The sequence below is a fragment of the Equus przewalskii genome, chromosome 9 (genome assembly GCF_037783145.1).
Source record: "Equus przewalskii isolate Varuska chromosome 9, EquPr2, whole genome shotgun sequence".
NCBI lineage: Eukaryota > Metazoa > Chordata > Mammalia > Perissodactyla > Equidae > Equus > Equus przewalskii.
In genome coordinates this window covers 25,051,301-25,061,082 of record NC_091839.1, presented here as the reverse complement: position 1 = coordinate 25,061,082, position 9,782 = coordinate 25,051,301, and the positions used below count along the sequence as shown (strand labels likewise).

Sequence of the window (9,782 nt, the reverse complement as noted above, 5' to 3'; positions counted from 1 at the left end):
CAAACAAACATGAAGCACTAGCTACTTCTTTAGCTGGAGTACTAAAGTCCTTTGTCTCTGACCCAGTAGTCTCTTGTCTTCTATCAGCGTCTTCTACCATTTATACCTAGAGTGAAATCCGAGATCTTTCATAGCTCCTGACAGAAACACACTGCCCGGGTAGGAAAGCACAAGTTGGCAGGTGCCACTCTTGCAGCAGTACAAATGCTTCTAAAATGCACACACCGCTTGTGGCTTCCTAGAGTGAGCTACTGAGGCAGCAGATAAGACTACAGTCAGTTCTTACTGGGGGCTGGCCTCTGTGGCCTGAAACAGGCTGTAAGAGTAGTCAATATGTGAAGGGCACCATCTAGTCATCCCTTTTCCCCTTCAGTCATTGAGAATTTCTAGAACAGTTTCCTTCTTGTCCACATCACACACACACACACACACACACTGACCTTGCTTGATTTCCTCAGGGAAAATAGTATAGAACCACATTTTTTTAGGAAGATCAGCCCTGAGCTAACATCTGCTGCCAATTTTCCTCTTTTTTTGCTGAGGAAGACTGGACCTGAGCTAACATCCATGCCTATCTTCCTCTACTTTATATGTGAGACACCTGCCACAGCATGGCTTGATGAGTGGTGCCATGTCCACACCAGGGATCTGAACCGGTGGACCCCGGACCACGAAAGCGGAATGTGCAAACTTAACCACTACGCCACTGGGCTGGCCCCAGAACCACTTTTTAAAATATGAGTTTTTGTGTGTTTCTGTGTAAGTGTGTACAAATGTGTAAGTGTGTCTATCCTCCGTAGAACTGTTGCAAAGAAATAACACACAGTTCACAGCCTGAACTAGGCAATCCAGAATATTAATTTATTTCTTTTTCCCTCAGCAGCACATCTTAGAGGTTAATCTTTTTCCCCAAGTGTCTCCTGAAGGTCCCTTTCATGTCTTTGTTCTGCAGGCTGTAGATGAGGGGTTCATCAAGAGGGTGAGGATGTCATAGGAGATGGAGATGATCTTGTTTCAGTCATGGATGGTCTTATTCTGAGGCATCATATACATGAAGGTGGCCATGCTGTAGAAGAGGGCCACCACTGTGAGATGTGATCCACATGTAGAAAAGGCCTTGCCACAGCCCTCCATGGGCCACATCTGCAGCACAGCCACCAGGACCCTTCCATAGGAACCCACAATGAAAGCAAAAGGAGCCAGCAGGGTCAGGGCATTGGTGCCCACCATGAACAACTCGTAGAACTTCAGGTCAGAGCAGGCAAGCTTGAGCAGAGCCAGGAGCTCACATGAGAAGTGATTGATGACCTGGTGACCACAGAACTCCAAGGGCATAGTCAGCACGGGAACCACAGTCAGAAGGAAGGCTGCAGTCCATGAGGTCCCAGCCAACAGGCCACAAAGTTAGGGCCCCATGCACAGGGAGTAGTGCAGGGGGTCAACAGTGGCCACACAGTGATCATAGGCCTTGGTGGCCAACAGAAGACACTCCACAACTCTCAGATAAAGTCCCACAGCCATCTAGGCTGAACACTGTCCTCGTGAGATGATAGGAATAGTCACTAAACAGTTGATGAGCATCTTGGGCACACTGGATGTGGTGCAGCACGTGTCCAGGAAGACAGGTTGCTGAGGAAGAAGCACACGGGCGTGTGGAGCCGGGGATTATAGTAGAGCAGGAGCAGGATGAGGCTTTTCCCTAAAAGGGTGATGACAGAGGACGTGAGGAACAGGCAGAAGAAGATGGTCTGAGCCCGTGGGTACTGGGAGAGCCCAACCAGAAGGAAGTAGACCTCCTCTGTGCTGTTCTGGCTGTCCATGCTCCTGCTGAAACTCTAGCCGGTTAGAAAAATATGGATCATCTTCAGGGGGTGTTCAGAGACTGGCAACTTCATATAAATAATGTTTGAGTCTTTCAAGCACCAACATTAATGTGTTGGGAACTGCTATCTGGATTCTTACCCATTTACCCTCCATTGCTGTGTCCCATGCTGGGAATGTTGCTTAATAGATTCTACCATTCAGCAGCACTCATTGACTCATTCAATTAATCATCCACTGATTTGTGGATTGATGGATTGTTGGATGGGTTCAGTCATTCATTCCTTGATTCTTTTAAAATTGGTTAATTGCTTTTTTCACTCATTCATTTATAGTTGAGTCATTCAGAATGAATCCATTGGATTCATTCATCCTTTCTATAATGTAATCACTCACTCATTCAATGAACATTTTTGAGCAGCTACTAACTAGGTCAAGACTCTATCCCAAGCAATGGAATTACAGTGGAGAACAAGGGAAACAGGATCTGTCCTCATAGAATTGACAGCCTAAAGGAAAATTGGAAAAGCAACACTAGTATGTTAAGTTTGGTTCACATTTGTGCTTAATTGGCTCACTTATTAGGAATGAAAACATTTAGAATCATCTAGAGATTGGGATGTGACCTGCCTTCTTCAGATGAGGATTCTCTCCAGCTTATTTACTACAGTGTCTGGGACACTGAAGACTTCTGTCAGTCACTTGATGTCTCACTGAAGCTGTCAACTTTTTCTCCTGTCCTGCTTCACACATTGGTATATCCAGCTGGTCCCCATTTATGTTTGAGTTTATGAGTAATGATCTCAAAATAGTCTTCTATCTTCCCACTAAAGTGTGGGATATGCAGATGGCTCCTTCCTTCATTTATTAATCCTTCAGATGAATAGCTTAACATTTTTATTAATGTCACAATAGTTTTTAACGTTGTGAAATCTCAGTTATACATTATTATTTGTCAGTCACAATATATATGTGCTCCTTTACCCATTATGACCACGCCCAACACCTTTCCTCTCTGGAAACCACTAATCTGATCTCATTGTCCATGTGTTCCTTTATCCTCCGCATATGAGTGAAATCATATGGTGTCTGTCTTTCTCAGTCTGGCTTACCTAACTTAACATAATACCCTCAAGTTCCATCCATGTTGTTGCAAATGGGATGATTTTGTCTTTTTTATGGCTGAGTAGTATTCCATTGTGTGTGTATAATATATATATATATATATATATATATATATATATATATATATACACCACACATCTTTTTTATCCTGAATGACTTAATTTTTGATTTTAAAACTAATATGTATAATAATGTTGGATTTTTTGGTCTACAGTTCCATGACTTCTGTCACATGTATAGATTAGTGTTAATACCATCGGAATGGAGATAGCATTGTGTAAGACCTCAAGTGTGACTTTTGTCCAGGTTTAAATCCTAGTTCTGTGTCTCAGTAGCTGTTCAAACTTGGAAAACCCACTGAGGATCCTGAGCTCATCTGTAAAGTGGAAAGAAAGAATCTCCCTCCCAGGAATGCTGGGAGGATTACATGCAATTATGTTTAAGTACTAAGCACAGACTGTAGCTCATTGTAGGTATAAATTAAGGCAACTACTTATGTCAGTAACGTCTTCAATGTTCAATTAATTACATTCAAAATTTTCAGACATAGAAATTAATGCAAAGACAAAGAAATAAAATAAAACCCATTGGTCCACTACCAGATTTAGCCACTGTTACTTTTTAGTATAACTCATTTGCAATATTTTTCTGTGAACATACACCCATGCATACACGCACATAAGAAGCAAAACAGAAATATGTACATCATTCTATTTTCTAGCTGCTTTTTCTCTTATCAAGATAGCACTGACATAGTCCATAGAAATAAATCAGATTTGTTTCTTTCAAGTTATGACATTTTCCAAAGCATTAGTATATGTGTCATTGTTCATGTAATTAATCCCTCATTTTGAACAGTTAGATTCTTCCCATTTTTTGATTACTGTAAACAATAATTTCTTAAGCATTATTTTGCACACCTTAGCACACTTGTAAGATTATTTCCTTAAGATAATTATCAAGAAGTGAAATCTCCTAGCACTGGGTAAGGCTAGATATTTAAAATCGTGTTAAGAACAAAGTGGAGATATAAAGGAAATCTAAAAGAAAAATAGCGAGCCCTGCCATTCATTCATTCATTCATTCATTCATTCATTACTTTGACAAATGTTTACTACCTGTTTCCTAGGAGTCTGTTCTAGGTATAGGGACAAGTAATAAAGAAGTTAATGTGCCTGAAATCAAAATTATTCCAACTGTAAGTGGAGCCAAGGATATAGACAGCAGCTATGTAGATAAATCAACAAACAAACCCTGAAACCCTGCAGTGGGATATCAAGGGAACTGATGACAAAAGGTATACAGACAGTGCTGGTCTTTTTGTCCTCAATGAGGAATCTGGACATCCTTAGGGAAAAGAGTCCCCTGAGGGAGCTGATTGTGACAACTACCTCACATGAAGAGTCACTGTGTTCTGGAAGCTGGTGTCACCATCACCAAGTCCAGTCACTGCTCATGGTCTCAGCTCTTCATCTAAAAATGGGAAGAATTGCCCCAACTATGCGGAGAGGTGAGTTAGGGGGTTGAGTGAGAGGAGAGCAGCAAGGCAGAAGGCTGGCCGAGTCCATCCTGGACACTGAGTAAACACAAGCTCTCCTACCTTTCCCTTTACCAACCCAGAGGCTCCCACTGCTCCTGGAACGACCAAAGACCTTGCTGTGTTCTGACCATGATCCATTCGCAGAGAACCTCCCAGCATAGATTGATGAATGGGTGGGTGGATAGGATGGATGGATGGATGGATGCAGAGATAAAGCTCTATCTGGTAGAACACCCTCTTCCCACACTTCTCCCCTACCTAGCTACCAGCAGAGTCTAATCCAGGAACTCCCTCTATTTCTTCCATGAAGAAACCACACACACACAGGCGGCGGTCGCGGGCAGCGGGTCCGCGGGTCCCGCGTGCCCGGCCGCCCCCTTTGCGCGTCCGCTGGCCGGGCATGGGCACCGGCGCGGCGGTGGCACGATGAGCGCCTTGGGCAGCCCGGTGCGCGCCTACGACTTCCTGCTCAAGTTGCTGCTGGTGGGCGACAGCGACGTGGGCAAGGGCGAGATCTGGCGAGCCTGCAGGACGACGCGGCCGAGTCCCGGTACGGCCACCCGGTCGGGACACGTCTGGGCAGGGAAGATTTTGTACCATATTCCGCTCCTATTCGCGGGGTGCACAGGGTGTGATCCTCGTCTACGACATCGCAAACTGCTGGTCCTTTGATGGCATCGACCGGTGGATCAAGGAGATCGATGAGTCCGCCCCCCAGTGTCCCTAAAATCCTTGATCCGCCTGCATCTGGCTTTTAAGCGGCAGCTCCCCACAGAGCAGGCCCAGGCCTACGGGGAGCGCCTGGGCGTGACCTTCTTTGAGGTCAGCCCTCTGCAATTTCAACGTCACCAAGTCATTCACGGAGCTGGCTAGGGTCTTGCTGCTGCGGCATGGGATGGACCGGCTCTAGTGGCCCAGCAAGGTACTGAGCCCGCAGGACCTGTGCTGCCGAGCGGTGGTGTCTTGCACGCCTGTGCACCTGGTGGACAAGCTACGGCTCCCTATCGCCTTAAGAAGCCACCTCAAATCATTCTCGATGGCCAATGGCCCGAACACCAGGATGATGCACGGCCAATCCTACTCCCTCACCACCAGCTCCACTCACAAGAAGAGCAGCCTCCGCAAAGTTAAGGCCTCCTGCCCACCCCAGAGCCCGCCCAAATGCTGCACCAGAAATAGTTGTAAAGTCTCCTAGAAAAGACATAACAAAGACACGGGCTGGAATCTCCAGGAGACTCGGAGCAGTTGCACTGGGAGACGAGAGGCCACCCTAGATCCAAGAGACACCTCCCAGTGGTGACCATACCATTTCCCACAGTGAAGCCCGTCCTGTGGTTCAACTTTGATGTTTCTACACGGATGTGCATGAAGCTCCTGTTTTAGACTTGTGTTTATAAAGGGAAAGTTAGTTCTCTGCTCAACTCTTGATAACATCAAATTTTGAGTGTCACTTATATCATGATTGCAGTGCAACTTTTCCCTTAAAATAACTGCTTTTATAAGAATGGTCATATGTGTGTTATGAGTATAAATTCAAGGGACTCTGAAAAGCAATGATAGACAAATTAGAGTCATCAACATTATGAGAGGGGCTTTTTTTAAACCTCCTTTTTCACGTCAAAGCACTAATTTATAAAATGCTGCAAACACATTAGAGATTATGCACAACAGATCTGTCCGGCTGTGCGTGAAATGGGTTTGATAAAGCTTTTGCTATGTTATTTACTACGTTTTGGAATTAATAAGTGATTTATATGCATATTTTTCTGTAAATCTACATTTTTTTGTATAAGATGTGCCACAAGTTATGAAGCTACGGGAAGAAAATGCCAAAGATATCTCTTGTTGTATTGAACATAGCCACAACATAGGCACTACAGATGCAGACTGGCAAGGAAAGTGTCACTCAGAGCTGTTTCGGTAAGGAATGAAGTGAACACTATTATTTAAGAAAATGTTTCTCAACAATAAAATGTGTACTTGTTTCTTGGTAAAAAAGAAGCCACACAGAAGCAGGATTTGGGATGCTGTAGAACTTGGGATAGAAGAGAAAAGTCCCAGGGAGGCCCACGTACAAAGTCTTGGATCCGAGCACTTGCTCAAGCAGTATCCCTGAGAATGAAGACATCCTGTCTCTCTCCCTCTCTCTGTCTCTTCCCTTTCAGTAGCCCACAGTCTCCTGACAGTACAATGGGAAAGAGCGGAGCCAGGGCAGGGGAAGAAGAGTGGATTCCTCCCTCCCACCAGAACCTGTGCTGCTGTGAGTGTGCAGGTGACTGCAGGTGGAAACTCACAGTCTGGATGTGTGGATGCCATCTCAGTTACAATGTCTGTTAGTTATGGGGCCTTTCTGAGCATCACACTTCTTACCTTTGAAATGGACAGAGAAATACCAGAGTAAGCACATCAGAAATCTTGCTACACTTATCTTGGCGAAGTGTCAAGGCCAGATAAATAGGCATCCTCAGAGAAGCATAGAGTGTTCCAGTCCCGCTGTAAAAGAATTCCCTCTTCCATAGGAACAAGAGACTATCCATTTAGAAGGAAATAAATCTAGGGCTTTATGGTATACTCTTTACAAAATTAAATTCTAGATGGTATGACTATCTCATTTTTAAAAATAAAAAAATGATTTTGGGGGCCAGTCCGGTGGTGTGGTGATTAAGTTCGTGTGCTCCACTTTGGCAGGCTGAGATTCACAGGTTCAGGTACCGGGTGCAGACCTACACACTGCTCATCGAGCCATGCTGTGGCAGTGTCCCACATATAAAATAAAGGAAGATTGGCATAGATGTTAGCTAGGGGTAATCTTCCTCACCAAAAAGAAAATAATTTTCATCAGAAACATATGCTGATGTTTATAACCTTGGCATAAGGGAGTTTTCCTTAGAGAAGATATTTTTCTTTGATTTTTGCAAAATCCAAAAGCCATAGAGAAAATGTTTACTAAAAGCATGAGAAAACATATGAATGACAAGACTTGGAGTAAACAGTATGAAGACACATGAAAATCTGGGAGAAAGGATTTGCAACAAATATGGCAAGTAAAGGATTAATATCTAGTATATTTTTAAGCCTCCAGGGATGAATTTGGAAGTAGGAGGGAAAAAAAATCTAATAAAAGTGATCAATAGCGATGAACCACTAATACAGAGAAAAAAACTTGTATCGGTAATAAAGGCTTTAAAACACAGCTGTAAAAAAAATCGCAAACTTTGTGGCTTTATGTAAGAGAAATTTATTATTTTATAGTCCTGCGAGTCACAAGTGTGACATGATCTTGGTTAAGTCCAATGTGGCAGCAGGGATGCAGTCCTCCCGGAGGTCCTAGGGAAGAGTCCATTTCTTTGACTTTTCCATCTTCCAAGGCTGCCCCATTCCTCCACTCAAGGTCTCCTTCCTCCAACTTGAACCCAGCAGTGTTGCATCTCTTCATGCTTTTCTTCCATCCTCACATCTCGCTCTGACTGCAGCTCAGAAAGAGCCTCTGCTTTTAAGGATTTAAGTGGATAGATGGACCCACTAGGATGGTCCAAGATGATCTCCCCACCTCAAGGCCCACAACCTTAATTACACTTGCAAAGTCCCTTTGCCATGTAAGGTAACACATTCCCAGGTCTGGAGATGAGGCTGCGGACATCTTTGGGGCTGTTACTCTGCCAACAACACTTTCCCTTCCGATCTCCTTCACCAGGGTTGCTTCTTCTCTCCTTCCAGCTCTGAGAGCTTTGCCTGCTCCAGTCTGCCTGATTCACCCCTGTAATGGGAATTATGTGAGTCATTTGCTCAGACTGCAATATCCAGGTCATGACACCTCTTGTCTTCTTCACGCCTGTCTCCCACTCCCTCCGCTTCCCTAAGTGTAGACTTCTTGCTTCATGTTTCCAAGGTGGTTTCACAGACACACCTGGGCAGGACGGGCAGTGATGCTAACCTGACCAATAGAATCTAATCCCTTTAAAAATATCAAACTAATGGCCCGTAAGCAGGTGAAAAGATGCTCAATGTCACTAATCATTTGAAAAAATGCAAATCAAATCCACAATGAAATATGACCTCACACCCATTGAGATGGCTACCATGAAAAAAAGAAAGAAAGAAAATAATGAGTGTTGGTGAAGATTTGGTGAAGTGAAGAAACAGGAACGCTTGTGTGCTGTTGGTGGTGCAGCTCTGTGGAAAACAGAATAGCATTTCCTCACAGAATTAAAACTAGAACTACCATGTGATCCAGTAATTCGACTTCTGAATACACACCCAAAGAACTGAAAGTAGGGTCCAAAAGAGATAGCTGTTCCCCTACGCTTTTAGCAGCACTAATCACAGGGGCCAAAGAAGGAAGCAACCAAGTGCCCGTCAACAACGAGTGGATGAGCACAACGTGCTCTATAGATGCAGTGGAATATCATTCAGCCTTAAAAAGGAAGTGCATCCTGATGCATGCTGCAACGGGGATGAACCTTCAGAACACAATGCCAGGTGAAATAAGTCTGTCTTCAAGGACAAAGAGTGCCAGGGCTGAAAGCAGAGGAATGGGGACTTTTTATTTAATGAATATATAGCGTCAGGCGGTATGATTGAAAAGTTCTAGAGATGGACAGCCATGTTTGCTGCAAAACAATGTGAATGTACTTAATGCCACTGAACTGTATACTTTAAAAAATGGTTAAAATGGTAAATTCTATGTTCTGAATCTTTTACCACACTTCAAAAATAAATAGGAAAAAGCATGCGTATTCTGATAGATGGATATTAGTTAAAAATGCTTAAAATGGTAAATGTTTATGTTGTGTATTTTAGTAAAATTGAAAATACAGAAGCTAAAATCATTTTTTAAAGAAATGCTTGCTTGGTTTTCCTTGATTCAAGAGCGCCATCTACGGATGGCAAAAGGCACTGGACAATCTCATAGTCATTGCCTCAAACTAGATGAAAAAAAATGAATATGTTTAAAATTGGTATTTATTTGTGGGGTTTTTGGTTGTGTTTAATAAAAGGTTTTCACCAAATTCCAGTCATTGCTCACATGGCCTGGAAAGGCTGCAGGACTGTGCATACGTCAGCACCATGCTCCTGTGGGATCCTGCAGCCCTGGCGTGGACACAGATGGGTGAGTCAGTGAGGCTGGATGTCACATGTGCTCACCTCCTGGACGGGTGCCTCAGAGCAGAATGAAATGACACAGATACGCCCAGCACTCCTGCTGTGAGCATGGTCCTAGGAGGGTGTGCATTTGCCAGGTGAGAACACTGGGCTCAGAGAGCGGAGTCTCCTGACTGTCTCACCCTGAGTCCAT

At 43.9% G+C, this 9,782-nt stretch overlaps 2 pseudogenes; one reads left to right on the top strand and one right to left on the bottom strand.

The window, feature by feature from the left end:
- Positions 1-840: 840 nt before the first annotated feature.
- On the bottom strand, positions 841-1,953 carry LOC103556514 (olfactory receptor 13H1-like; annotated as a pseudogene).
- Positions 1,954-4,845: 2,892 nt separating this feature from the next.
- On the top strand, positions 4,846-5,796 carry LOC103556498 (ras-related protein Rab-40B pseudogene; annotated as a pseudogene).
- Positions 5,797-9,782: the final 3,986 nt, after the last annotated feature.